Source organism: Molothrus aeneus, chromosome 26 (assembly GCF_037042795.1).
Source record: "Molothrus aeneus isolate 106 chromosome 26, BPBGC_Maene_1.0, whole genome shotgun sequence".
In the NCBI taxonomy this organism is placed as follows: domain Eukaryota; kingdom Metazoa; phylum Chordata; class Aves; order Passeriformes; family Icteridae; genus Molothrus; species Molothrus aeneus.
Genome location: NC_089671.1, coordinates 4,626,544 through 4,641,451, shown reverse-complemented (window position 1 = coordinate 4,641,451; position 14,908 = coordinate 4,626,544). Strand labels below are relative to the sequence as shown.

Here is a 14,908-nt window from a genome sequence, read left to right as displayed (position 1 = left end):
GGTTTGGAACAAGAGTCTGTACCAGCATTTCTGAACTATATCATGATAGACAGCCCAAGAGTGCACTGGCCAAAAACCCACAGCTGCTGAGACCAGCAGGTGTGTAAATTCAAAGCTCTCCTTGTTTGTAATCCTCAAGACTTCACATTTGCACTGATCCTGCCAAATGAGGCTTTACAGACCTGGCTATGAAGAGATTTGTTCTGGACCAGTGAAGGTGGAGGATGTGCTGTGCTATAGGGAGTCCTGACTGCTGGACCATTTCTGAGTTATGGTGCCTGCTGGGAAGTGACATCCACCTGGATAAAGTCAAAGTATTGGTCTGAGACAAATCTGATTTAAGTCCACATCATAATGATGCCTTCCAGCATCTCTTCAATAAGGGGGTAAGTGTTGTTTGCCAAGGTTTAGAAATTTATTGCAAAAGCACTTTTTAGAGTTAAAAATCTGCCAGTGGTTTTGGTGATTTATGGCCAGATTTTATGGCCATTAAGTTCTTCTAGCATGACTTTCATTGTATAATACAGTACAAGTGGTTCCTGCGTCAGGTTCTTGCTTCTGGCTTTGCTCAAGGTCAGGTTTAGAATGGTGCTAAGGGAATTGTTTCCCTCTCCTGTCGATTCCCCCGCCTTGTGAGCCCTGTCCTGTGAACTTTTGATGATGTGATGGTTCTTTGGCTGCCTCACTACCTCGATACCCACCTCACTGCCTCTCTGTGTGGGCAGGGCTTGGTCATTTAATAAAAATGCATCAACCTTTATTTGTGAGAAATGTGAATGCACACCTGGAAGGAGCAGCAAGGACGAGCTGCCATCAGGTGTAACATTTCACTGTAACTCAGCTTAGGTGTGTGTATTGGAATGGCAAGTGCCCTGTTCCAGTCACATTCATCCAGGTGGCTCACATAGCATGACAAAGCATCTTCAGGACCACTTCCACCTTCTCCATCCTTGGCAGGCTGTGCAGCTCCAGCCCACTGCAGTCACACAGGGACCTGCAGAGAGCTGTCCAGCTGAGGGGGACATGGTGCCATCCAGCTAGGACATTGTGTTTGTCTCTGGTCCATCCCAGAGTCGCTGCTGGCAGGGTGCCCATCTCCACAATAGCTGTAACCTTGCCCACGAGGTTGTTATTCCTAATTGTACAGGAATTGCATGGATCCTGTCCAAACCAGGAGGATTAAGAGATATGGGAGCTGTTGGCTCTTCAGGGTGAGCAGGGTGTGGTTTGCAGTGGGGAGGGAACATCTCTGCTGCTGCTGAGGCTCCTGCATTTTGTTTGGCACCAGCTCATTTTTCCTCAGCATTTCCCCCTATGCACTGACCGAGCTGCAGCCCTGAGGTTCACCTCCTCCCGCAGGCAGACTCTTCATAGAGAGATTTTAAGAAAACATGGACAAAAAGGCACCTGGTCCATGAGCACATTAGGCAGACTCAGTCCATCAGCCCTCTCTGTGGGGAGCCCTCCAGGCTGAGACCACAGTCAGCAGTGGCAGAGAGACAGATGTAAAAATGTCACTTCAACTGAAGATGGTTACAAACCATGAAACTGCTTTAGTCCATGGTGAGGAAACCTCACCATGCCCAGTGAGAATTCCTTTGTTGAACTGGTCCAGTGAAAGGTGCTCTCAGAAGGCTCCTTTTGATGTAAGCTCTCAGCATTCCACATCATGTTTCATACATGTGCCTTTGCTACAGAGGTTTGCTGAGCCTTATCACTGAAGGGTAAACTACATCCTTGTTACTGTACCAGGTATGTTCTGAGCAGGTAACACACAGCAGAGACTGGGACAGCACAAAAACCTGTGTTTTTGGGGGGGCTGGTACATGTTCAGCTATTAGCAGTGAACTGGCTTCTCCTATCCAGCACTGCAGTGAAATGCAGCTGGGTGAGGGCCTTGCAGCATAGATCTATTGTGATTTCTGCATGCTCTCACCTCTTGATTGTAACTCCTACAAGGCACCTTTATGTTGGAGGAAAATAGATGCAAGCACAGTTTTGGCAGGCTGGGAGAAGTTGCACTGTGGAAGGTCTGGCAAACACACAGTGATCAGTTTTTACCTATTTAGGGATTTCACAGGCAATCAATAAATTGTGAAGGGTGTTTAAACTGGTAACTGAAATGAAGGAGAGCCTGTGAACTGAAAGAACAAGACTGGGGTCAAAGTTCCTTCTCTGACTTTTAAAGGGACTCAGCTAGTATAGAAATAGTATTTTACTCTATATGTTGTACCTGGAATTGTGGTGAGGTGCAATGGGAAGGATAAACCAGTCCACTCACCTCTTGTACAGGTGTTCCAAAGCAGAGCTGCACATAATCTGATTGGTGTTTGTAGGGGATGTTCTTCACCAGAGATAATAATTTGAGGTCCAGTGACCATTTGTTACCTTATTTCTAGGGTCCATCTAGGAGAAGCTCTCCTTAAACAGTGCCTGTTTGTTTTTACACTGAAAGGTTGGTTGGTTTTGCTTTCCAAGCAATTCATTTTCACTGTCTGTGACCCTGTGGTGACATGTTGTCATAATAACTACAGGGAACTTACATTTGCTGGAAAAATCAAAATGACAATTTTTTGGTCAGGCTGTTTGGTTTGATTTTAATGTAGGAAAAAATGAATTCACATACTGATACACAAAGCATCAACAGATATCAAAAATAAATTAGCATATACCACTGGGAGATGATAAATATACACATGTTGACAGAGAAGGCAAGCTACATCCCTACTAAAAGGCAGTTGGAAAAGGCACCTGTAGAAATGAGCTAGATCAAAACAGTAACTTCTTAAAAGGCTTTAGAAGGAAACAATTTCACAGAACAGGAACAGCCCTGTGAACCTCTGTGCTGTACATACGGGCATGAACAGTCCAGTGCCACACACCTGCACAGAAATGCCTCTCCAGTGACTCTTATCCTGAGTGACAGCTGGACTGGGAACAGTGACCTGCTTACCTGAGCCTGAGAGATGTGATTTTCCAGCTGATGGAAGTCACCACATCATTACCTAAATCACTTTTTCAAAATCTGCCTTTTCCTACTTAGTCCCCAGGCCCAGCACACTTTGCAGTCCATCTGTTTCTGGATAAGAAGAAAAGGTGAAATCACGTGTCAGTTGAGAAAATTACCTTTGTGTCAGATACTATCTTTCCAATAGTGTGTGCAGTGAGCCAGGAATGCTGGGTCCAGTCCCTCATGGAGCTTCTTACAATACCAAGACTAACTGATAGCAGATTCATTGGGCACACTGCTGAAACACAAAAGTACAATCCCATTGTAGCTGTTCACCTTCATCTCTTTTTGGGATTTTTCTATTGCATTTTGGATCTTTCTTCCATTCAGCCTTGTAATCATTTAGAAGTAGTAATGTTGACCAGGCTGTGATGGCTAATGAGGATGCACAGTGCAGGCAGTCCTGTAACATGAGGCACCCTTGTACAGCTTCTAAGGCTGTAAGGAGCATTCCTTTTCTGTGCATTCAGGCTTTGTATTTCTGACCGTTTCCACACAGAAATGCTGGCTGATTATCATTCCCTCTAATGGCTTTCCCCGGTGTAGATCAAAGAGCAGTGTGGATTTCTTTGTGTGATTTTATACAAAGTTTCCTCCACTGCAGTTTGAGTGACACATTTCTCCACAGGGGGATTGCTCATGGCATGGGAACGTGAGGGCTGCGGTGGCTCCTGGGCTGTTGCATTGCCTGGAGCCTGCAGCAAGGCACGGGGGAATTAGGAAAGATTAACAGGGTGTGAGTGCTCTGCTCAGGGCTCTGGCTGCTTGTGCGAGCTGGGCAGGAAGGGCTCCCTGCTCCCCTCAGCCCCGGGTAGTTTTGCTGTTGGCTGGGGGGTTCCTTGCTACCCCCTGTCAACGCTGACAGTGCGGACTGTGCTCATCCCTGGCTGTCACTGCCTGCTCATCCTGCTTCCCTGGTCTTAACGTCACAGCTGCTGCTCAAACCTGTTCAAACCAATTCCAGACTTGGTAATTATCCCACCACAATGAGTGGCACTGCTCATTTCCTTCTCTGGTCCTCGGGGAAGGACGGGAAGGACATTATCTCCCAGCCACACTTTTCTAAAGGTTAAGATCTTTCCCTTCAGCTAAGTGGAATATTGTTCCTTTAATCATACCTTTCTACCTGATGTTTGTCATCTTAACTAATGTGTCTCCCTGAGCTGGATTCATCCCATCCTCATTCCTCCCATACTCATTTTTGTGTCAAAGCATTCATTTGCCATGAAATTTCTTTCATTCAGTTTAATCTCATGACTGCTGCTCAGGCTTTTTCATTTGAGATCAGATCTCAAGGCCTACATTTTGTGCTCTATATCTGTGAGCATGCCAAAAGCCAGCCACATTCCCTTTAAACAGTTCAAAACTGATTTCAGGAGACCAGGCTGAGACACCTGAGGATGCCCAAATTATGCTGCTCTGAGTGGGCTTCTGGCTGGCTCTCAGACCAAAATCTAAATTCTTTCTGCAAGCAGATGTGTGTGAAGCATAGCTCTGTGTGCTGGTTGTATGTTGTTATAAATGATCAAATCGAGAGCCAAATTTATAAGAAAATTTAGCAATGATTTGTTAGATTTTCAGCAAAACAGAGTTTCGATCAGAGAAAAAAAAAAAAAAAAACCCAAACAAAACCACCACAGCCTCGGGCAGCGTCGAACCCGGGATCGGCGCTGGGTGAACCCGGATCCGACCCGACAAAGTGTCGGGGTTTCCCCCGGGTTCATCCCGACTGCTTCTCGCAGCGAGCTTATATCCAGTTTATTCTGCCTGAGGCAGGGATGGCCGAATGTTCCTTTGTGTCCCTTCACATGCAGAACCGAGGCCTTACACGTGCAGGGGTAGACAAAAGTCCGGTTCCGGGTGTCCCGATGATGTCAGAGCGCTCAGGAGAAGTCAGTATTCACAGGTAACAGGGTGGCGCTGGTAGTGGATGCAATCTCCGATGAGCAGAGCACTCTTGAGTGGCCCGGGCGTTCCAGGGAAGTCAGTGATCATGGCCCAGGGAGGTTCCATTCATACGTTAACAGGCTTGATATTTTCTTAACGTTGTCCGGGAACTAATTGAATAAAAATAAGGCTCTGCTCCCGGCGGGGGTGGTCAGAGACATAGCTTGGATTTTACAATATTTTATACATAAATAGCATGAATTATCTCTACCATATACTACATATATTGTTGGGTTAGCTTTGTGTGTTAAGGAGAGAATATAACAATAAAGCACACAGTCAAGAGAAGTGGCTGTCTGAAGTGTAACACTTGCTTTGTAACTTTGAGGCTAGAAATCCAGCCTCGTGAGAATTTGCTGACTAAACTGGGTGATACAATATCTTGTGAGTGCTGTTGCACTTAGCCCTGTTCTTGACCTGGGAATCAGAGATGAACGAGTGAAGTGCCATCGCAGGGCTGGCACAAAAGTGCCTTGTTCTGATTTGTGTCAGCCATGAAGTCTGGAGCCACTGCCTGGATTTCAGCACTGGCTTTTGGCTCTGGTTTGATGAATTTTCTGAAGCTCCTGCTTGACTCTGAACGCTGTGTATCCCTGGCCCTGATGTCTGAACTGCTCCCTGTAACAACCTACCTGACTTGCTCTGCTCTCCCCACCCTCTCCAGCTCCTTCCTGCTAGCCTTTGGTATTTAATTTGTTCTTTGCAAACCATAACACCTCAATTAAATTGCAGATGTGTCAGCAAGGAAGGCACCAAGAAAGTGTTTTCTGGCACTACGGGCCCCACCTCTCTCCCCAGTTTTACTACTACAAAACACGATCATTATTCTGAGAGTAGATCCTGCTTGGCTGATGTCTCACAACTGAAAGCCATGAAAAACATTATTCTATGTAAGTTCCCTTTATGTACTGATGAGAACGATCACACACACACTACAAGCTGCAGAGAGGAAGAATATTTTCACTGAAAATCAATCCATGCTGCAGCACTTGTAGATAAGCCCTGATGATATGGAAACATTTTCCTGCTCCTTGTTTAAAGGAAAATATGCTGCACCCACATGACCAATTGCCTCATGTATCTCTTGTGATCTGACTATTTTCTGCTGTATTTGACTTATGCTAATGGGGACGATAATGGGCTGCGCCTCGTTTCAGCTTGTCACAGCTTTTGCTAGCAGCCTTGTTTTCCCAGGCAGCCTTGGCTTCAGTTCTGATAACTGTGGAGGAGAAGGTGTTAATGTAGCTCTGCTTATTTTAGCAAGTGAGTGAATCAGTGGTTTTAGGAAAACAGTTCAACACATTAACCCTTTGTTTCCAGAACAATACAAAAAAATCACTGTGGAGTGAACAGATGGCTCGGCATATTTTTAGCCTTGCTCTCTGTTCCCATGGTATTCCAGACTGTGTGGGATTCCCCATAGACTGTTGTAAGATTGGTGGGCCCAGCCAAATATCTTGTTTTGCAACACAGCATCAGAGGGAAGGAGGGAAACGGAATCCCGTTTAAATCAGCTGTTTAAATAACTAAATGAAAGGTTCTCAGTTCTCACATATCCATAGATTGTGGGGGAGACTGGAGAGAGAGGATGGTCTTACGATTCTGGCACTTGCTCATTGTCAGCTGCTACATTGCATTAAGAGGGATCAAATAAACGTGAATTATTTTTCTAGGGCTGTTGTGTGTATAAAAAATTGATACATCCAGAGGTATAGATTGGCAGAGGAAAAGCTCACCAGGATTTTGCTGGTTTCTGTCTTGAAGATAAAATGGGGGAGGGTAGTTTTTGTAGCTGTGAACTGTCTCTTTAGGATGTGTACTCTGAGGAAGTTCTGAAACTTCTTAATTTGAGGCAATGATCCTTTCTCAGGTGAGGTAAGATTCAGAGCTATTCACATGCACTCTTGTTTCAAACTTCATTGGTGATTCTTTGTGGCTGTAAAACGTTTTGTTGTAAGTAGAGAGGTTAACCAGGTAGATGTATGGTGTGAGAGAAGGGGTTCCATAAGAGTAATGACTTTTGGATCTCAGCTATGGTTAGACATTCTAACTGTAAGGATGATACCTAGAAAATTGTGGTATGTATGGCAAGAATTGTATTTGTTGTTATCCTAAATTAGATTTGTGTCATCGTGTGTTAAAGACTGCAAGTAGTTTCTCATTCTGGAACAGAAATCAGAGCATCAATTTTCCTAACACTGCCTGTATTTCTGTTATACACATTTATTGAGTTCATGGAGTATTATGTTCTCTTAATAGCTCATTTGCATATTAGAATGTTTTGAACAAGTCCATCCCTAATATCTTCTCTCAGCAGTACTGTGTGGCTACTCTTTTCCCATCAGAAGATTAAAAAATGCTATTAGCATAACAAAATGCTGAAAACGAGATGATGACAAGGGTCTGCCCAGTGGGGCAGACTTCATTGCAGCAGAGCACAGTTTAGAAATACCTGTGTGTTGTGTCAGATCACCAGCATGCCTGCTGCTCCATTGTCCAGTTGAGGAGGTGTATTCAGAGATGACAGACACCAGCCCCTGAGCAAGTGAGACAGGGTAAGAAACCCCACAAGCTACAGCATGGCCCAGCTCCAGGCAGCTTCCACTGCTGCCTGCAGCATCACTGCCTTTATGGGGCACTCTGAGTGTGGGGTCAGTATTGCCATCACCACTTTAAAGAAGGGAAAGCCAAGGCAGATGAAATACTTTGCTGGTAGCATCATGCTACTGGAAGATTTGCTGTTCTGCCCTGTGTGCCACAGCCCCATGGCCACTGGATGCCAGCCCCAATGCCACTGGATGCCAGCCCCAATGCCACTGGATGCCAGCCTCACAGCCACTGGATGCCAGCCCCAATGCCACTGGATGCTGGGCCCACAGCCACTGGATGCCAGCCCCAATGCCCCTGGATGCCAGCCCCAATGCCCCTGGATGCCAGTCCCAATGCCCCTGGATGCCAGCCCCAATGCCACTGGATGCCAGCCCCAATGCCACTGGATGCCAGCCCCATGGCCACTGGATGCCAGCCCCACAGCCACTGGATGCTGGGCCCACAGCCACTGGATGCCAGCCCCAATGCCCCTGGATGCCAGCCCCAATGCCCCTGGATGCCAGCCCCATGGCCACTGGATGCCGGGCCCATGGCCACTGGATGCCAGCCCCAATGCCACTGGCTGCCAGCCCCATGGCCACTGGGTGCCAGCCCCATGGCCACTGGGTGCGGTGTCCTTCCCCACAAGAGGGATCTCCCAGTCAGGATAAATCCGCCTGCCCCGGGGGCTGTGGTATGGATCCTACAGCTCCTCCAGAAGATGAGAGGAGGCTGTTCCTGCCCTGCTCTGCTCCCTGTCCCTGTGTGCAGCGCTCAGCAGGTTGGAGCTGTGTGTCCCTGCCTTGGGGAAGGGCAGCAGCTGCCCTGCCGTGTGTGTGCCGCAGCTCCGCAGCCACTCCCGCCTCAGTGGCTCTGCTGTGCTCGCCATCTGTCACCCACCTGAGCCCAGGTGCTTGTGCTTGCACAGAGCATTCATAACACATCAGCACTGGAAGCTTCCTTTGCCTCTGAATGCACTCAGCCACCTGCAGTGCTTCTGGAGCCACCTCTTTCTTTCTGTGCCTTTGTGATTCATGGATACATTTCACATCCTCCACACGGTGGATGTTTTCTCCATCTGGATAACTGGTGGATATTTTTCTCCCCTTGGACTGAGGCCCCATGGACTCAGATCTTATTTGAAAGAAGATGCAATTCCATGTGTTATGCTAAACCCAGGGAAGACAAGTGAATGGGCTCCCTTGGATTTGATTAGACTTTTTGCATTGCAGCCATTAGTAAATGATGGATTTGACAGATTTAGGAATTTGCTCAAAGTTGAGGCCATGATTACTCAACAGATTTGCTTATGTCATTTAGGACACAGTCCCAAGATCTGCCTTCTAGCTGGTAAATTGGGTGTGCACAGTTAAAGCAGAAACTGAAACAATCCTTTCTATTTACAGACAGCTCACAGAGAAGCCAACTTTCAGGCTTGAAGCCCGCAGATAAAGGGGCAATGAGTGATGCTTGAAATCAAAATTCAAAGCAAATTCAAAGCCATTGTTTCCAGCAGTGATGTATGTCCCTGCATGCTTTGGGATCAGACAGCAGCTGATGGAAATTCATGATGCTGTTTGCAGTGGCATGAATTATTTACAATGCACAGTCTGCCAGGACTGAGTGGGCTGGCACTTTGTTGGACTCATGACTCTGAAATGCTGTCCCTCCACTCCTTCCATGTGTGACTGGGAACATGGTCCTGTGTGCTGTAGGGTCAGGCTCAGGGAGAGCACCAGCTCATGTGACATCCTGAAATGATGACAGCTCAGATTGTAACCCACTTATTCTAGCCTAGGTAAATTTTCTAGGCGTGTCTCACCTTCTCAAAAGGCCTCAGATGAGGGACTCTGGTTGCTTTTTATAGTTCCAGACCGTTCCTAATTTATAGTTCTGGTGGGTAAACAATGGTGCTGATAAAACAATTGTGCTTTGCTTTTAACTGGAGTCTGTTCAGTTTTATTTTGCAGATTATGGTTCTTTGTGTCTTCCCTCTGCTACAATCTTTTTGAACCTGTAGTTCCCTGCTTGCAGAAATCTTTATACATAGTAACAAATCATCACTTGATTTCCCTTTTGCCAAATTAAACAGAAGAAAATTACCTTTTTTTGGTTGCATGAGATGTTTTAATTGTATGTCAGTTCTCTGCAACACGTCTGTGTATTCAGCATCTCATATGGCAGTGGGTACCACAATTGTGTGAGTGCTATTTTCTCCAATGCAATGTAAAATAATTTCCCTCTTCTTGTGTTGCTTCCCTGAAATGCCACAATATCAGAGACAAAAATCTCATTACTTTCCCCTCCATCTATAAATCCCATCTCATCAAAGACAGCCCTTCTGACTGAAGAGCTCCAACATCTGGGACCACATCAGTGCCAAGAACACCTGAACCCAGGGGCTGGTGAAAAGAACAGGGGTGGCTCTCACACATGGGGTGGTCTCATTGCCCAGCCCTGCAGCCAGAGCAGCATTTCCAACTGTCCAGTGTAAACTCATACCCTTTCCAATATGGGAAAGGCCAGTCTGTTGAAACCAGGGCAAGTGCAGTTCTGCTGCTCCTTTTATAAGTCATGTGGGAAGCTCTCTAATTCCACCCTGCGGCATTTACATGTTTAATCTCCTTTAGCTGTTTTTTTTTGAGGTTTCTCACAAATGCTGCTGCCTCAGGAGATGTTGCCCAAATGTCACTGCCACAGCACAGCCTGACCTTTTCCTGCAAATGCTTGTGTTGCCTTTGTCACAGCTCCCAGGTGCTCCCTGCTTGCACTTCAGGGTGAGACATGCTCACAGACTCCTGCAGTATGAAGGCAAATTACTGAGACAAGTTGTTTATATCAAATGGCATCTTCTGGCTGTGATTTGGATCCTGCTGCAAGATTTCTGTGGATAGAGCTGGTGTGGGGTCCCTCTGAACTCAATTACTTCTAAATCTTACAAATGTTTTTTGTGTTAACAAAATATCTTCCTTTTTGAAGAAAATTAAGTGAGGTCAATAGAGGTACGAGTTTCTTCTTGCCTGCAAATGGAAGCAGGATTCAGTTCCAGACAGAAAATCTTTGCTGGAAAAAGTACTGATGCTGTCTTGGCAGCTTCAGTACAAGAGCTGGCCAGGGCTCTGGAGAGGGTTCTTGGCTATTCTGTGCAGGTGCCCCTGTATTGAACTCACTTGCAAGAAAAGATCAGTTTCAAGAAATATCTTCTGATGACTGTCAGTAATTTGTTCTCTTTTCTCCCCTTCATCCACTCTCTCTGCTATAAACCTCCTTTCCATTCTGCTTCTTCAAGTGTTCCCAGCCTCTTATTGTGTGTCAGAAAGCAGCACAGGGCAAACATCCCCTTGCAGGGCAGTCAGGATGGCTGGGACACCCAAGGGACAGGAGGCAGCACCTTGTTTGTTACAGTGGAGAAACATGTTTGCATTGAAAGGGTAATCACCCATTCATCCAGGCCAGTTAAACAATAGGGACAGAGGTTTGCTTTTCTCCAGTTGTTTCCCAAAGAAAAATGATTTATTTCTTCTCTCTTATATTTATGTCTTCTCTCTGACTATTGGATGTCTGCTGAAGAGTTCATTAGAGACACCCTTGCAGCTGCCAAAAGAACCAGCTGGATTATTGAGCCTGCAGCTCATTTTTTCTGCCTTTGTTCACTTCCTACAGTGAAGAACTAGTTTGCAATCCTTGTTTGTGCTGTCTATCCCACATGGTGGGGGACTGCTCTGTGCAGAGAGTGTCTGTCCCCAGCCCAAAACACTGCCCCATCTCATTGTGATGACTTCTGATGTTAAACTCTGGAGCACACCTTGCTCCCTGTGCTGCCTGTAGGTCCCACAACAATCACACACTAATTTCACACTGAATTTTGGCAGCAGTTGGTTTTGTGGTCCTGTGTCCCTTGCCAGAGGATCAGCAGAGCCCAGCAGAGCCCAGAGATGTGGGGCCCAGGAGTCTGAATGTGCCCAGGACTGGCCCATGCTGCGTGTCCCCCGTGTGCACCTGGGCTGTGCCACCTGTTCCATTACCAAGGACAGAGCTGCTGTCCCTCATTCCCTGGCAGGGGCTGTGCACTCCCCCAGTCCAGGGGGTTTTTGATTGCAAAAAGTGTTTCAGTGTCCCCCAGCCTGCCAGGTAGGCTGACAAATCCATGAGGTTCCCAAGGCAATGAATAAATAAAACAACTTTTGATTCACTGTGGGGAGCCAACCCTTTCTGAGAAGGAGGAAAGGACTTTATTTCTTTACAAAGTGAGGCAGAAGGGTGGTTTATGCAGTGTGGACACCAGAGAAGATTTAGGGCTAGCTGTAGTTTATTTGGCCACAGATTGAAATTTAACTTAAAGCAATGCCTTCAGTCTGGAATTAATGAGGAAGAGCTTCTTGCCTTATTCCAGAAAGCTATTGGTAAAAAAGCATGACCAATGCACTGCAGGCTCTTGAAAACTGTGTGCAAATATGGAGGAATTTATGTACCAAATATGTGTGTATATTAATGCACAAACCCTGTGCAAGTATCCACCCAAACAGAGTCCCTGGTGATCAAAATCCTTTTATCCCCTGACCTGCGATGGGAGCTGTGTTTATTCCTGGCTGAAGATGTGAGCACTGCTGGCATTAATTCCATCAGGCTGTTCTGTAAATTCTTTGTCATCTCCTGCACTGATGTCAGTTATTTGCATTGTAATACCCAACTGAAAACCTGCAAATTAGATTTAGGGGAAACTGGACACTGAAGCACTTTGCTCAGGTGATAATTTCATTTACTCTTAAGACATTGCTTAGACCTAAATGTGAACATATCCTCTGTTCCTCCATAATACACACTCCCAGGCATGTAACATCTCATTTAATTTGTTTTAAAAGTGTAATTTTAAATGTCTGAGCAGCTGGTGGACAAAAATTATTGGATCAACTTTGAGAAATAAAGGGCCAGATTCACTGGGAACACCCAGTGACACCACTTGTTATAGCACAATATTAAATAGACTAGAGGCTTCCCAGCTGGCTGCAGGAATCTGTGCATTAAAATTTAAAACACAATTGTTGTTTGTGAAGGTGACAGGGATAACACCAACCCGGATTTTCCATATCAAGCATGTCTCTACTTAATTGGTTTCAGTCAGGATTTTCAGCTAGTCTGGGGTGCATTAACCACACACTCTGGTTTCTGGTGAAGCAGCTTTTTTTTTTTTTTTTTGAAACACAGATGTGTGTTCTGATGCTCTAAATTAGTGGGGTTACAGTAATTCCTTGTGATGCCAGGGTGGAAATTTGATCATGAGTCACACCATAGTTGACATTTGGGCTCTGCTGCCCAGCTGGCAGGACTGGAGCTCTGGAAGCCTTCTGCAATATGAAAGTTTTCAGAAAATGTCTAACTTGTCATGGGCTCTGAACTCATCATATAGCTCCTTACTTGCCCTGCCTATACAAGCTCGTTTTTTATTTTCCCTAGGAAAATGAGAGGGGAAAGGATTTAATGTAAGGATCAAATTGTGCATTTCTCATTCAGTATAGAATTTTGCAAATGAGTAAAATTTTTTTCATTTTTTTCATCCAGATTTGCATGTTCTAAATGAGCCCTTTGGCTTATCATGGCAGTTATTGGTACAGTGGGAATTTATAGGCTCTGAGAAGTGCCTGTAAGAAGAAGTGTCATGGGCACACATGAGTGAATTATCTGCAGGGCTTTGGGAAGCTGCTGGGGTTTTGCTAGCACGTGGGAAAAAGCCACACCAGAAAATTGAGAAACTAGGTCATCTGGATTCATTTGCTGCGTCTTTGCAGCTGGGCTTTTGTTGCTGCTCAGGCTGACATATCTGAGCTCACACAGACTGTGCTGCAGCAGGATTCTGTGCCCTCCTCCACGCCTGCTGTCCCTGCACTCAGCTTGTTCAAACTCCTCAGTGTCTAGAGGGCCCAGCCAAGGGCAGGGCTTTGTGGAGCTGCCTGTGAGCTCTTAGGAGCAGTAAGAGGCTGCCTCTGCCTCAGTGAGGGTCCCTGCAAGGTGCTACAGGGAAAGGCACTGGCACACAAGGGGATGTACACAAGCTCCAGCAGAGTGGTTGTCAAAAAGAGCAGCCAGCTGTGGGTCCAGGTGTGCACTCACCTCCCTGGACTGGTCTGCTGCTCACTTTATTCTTCTTTGGCTGCTTGTTCCTCCATTCCTTTTTTTTTCAAGACAGCACAAGAGCCTCTCCAGTCTAGGCTGCTTTTCTTCCTCTATCCCAAAACCTTCCCGAAAAATTTGCCAGATCATTTTTGGGGCAAGTACTAATTTGGTGACTGTGTTTAAATTCAGTATAATCTCATTCTATTGGTGAATAATGATCAGAAAGACTAAACTGTGAAGCTGAGATTGTAAGAAGTAAGTACATTGCTTTTTTGCACAGGGTACTGTGATGGTGTTCACAGGGGTCTTAGGATGAGGGAAGAGATGAGGATCTGACTCCATGTTTCAGAAGGCTTGATTTATTATTTTATGATATATTTTATATTAAAACTATACTAAAAGAATAGAAGAAAGGATTTCATCTGAAGGCTAGCTAAGAATAGAAAAAGAAGGAATGAATAACAAAGGCTTGTGTCTCAGAGAATCTGAGCCAGCTGACTGTGATTGGCCATTAATTAGAAACAACCACATGAGACCAATCACAGATGCACCTGTTGCTTTCCACAGCAGCAGATAACCATTGTTTACATTTTGTTCCTGAGGCTTTTCAGCTTCTCAGGAGAAAAAAAATCCTAAGGAAAGGATTTTTCATAAAATGTCTCTGTGACAGTGTACTAGGCACAACCATCCTCTCATCACATTAATATATTTTCATACTGTTAATTTTCCTGTACAAAAATTTTATTCTCTGCCATGTCAAGGAAGTTTGGTTTCATTCCAAGTGCCCAATGGGTTTTCTCTCCTATTATCCAGATTATTTAGGAAATGAGACTGCTATGGGCTGTGCACATCTTGGTCTGTCCTTTCCCTGTCCCTGAGAACTTGTGATAGAGGGGTGGAGAATCACTAAGGTTTTAAATTCCTCTGAGCTGAATGCATGGCAAGAGCTCCCAGAGAAGAGATTCTGTTACCACCCTCCTCTATGGTGAGAGGATAAGTCACAGATTCTCTCCTTATTAAGCTCTTGAGATCCCCATAGGACAGGATTGATGTGTCCCAGCTGAAAAAGTTTTGGTCAACACCAAGGTCGTATAAGACATGAGTTCTCCTTGCAGAACCATTTATTGGCTGGTTCAAGTGAACAGTATGAGTATTCTTCAACTTGAAGTCTTCAGTAGAAGATACAGACTGTATCAGAGCAACAGACAATACACCAAGCTCAACACATATTTTATTTTATCATCTTTTATT

At 45.4% G+C, this 14,908-nt stretch overlaps 1 protein-coding gene across 2 annotated transcripts in view; it reads left to right on the top strand.

Annotated features, from left to right (window-relative positions):
* Positions 1-14,908, top strand: part of RAB11FIP4 (RAB11 family interacting protein 4) — a 121,367-nt gene that overhangs the window by 22,846 nt on the left and 83,613 nt on the right. The window lies entirely within an intron of this gene.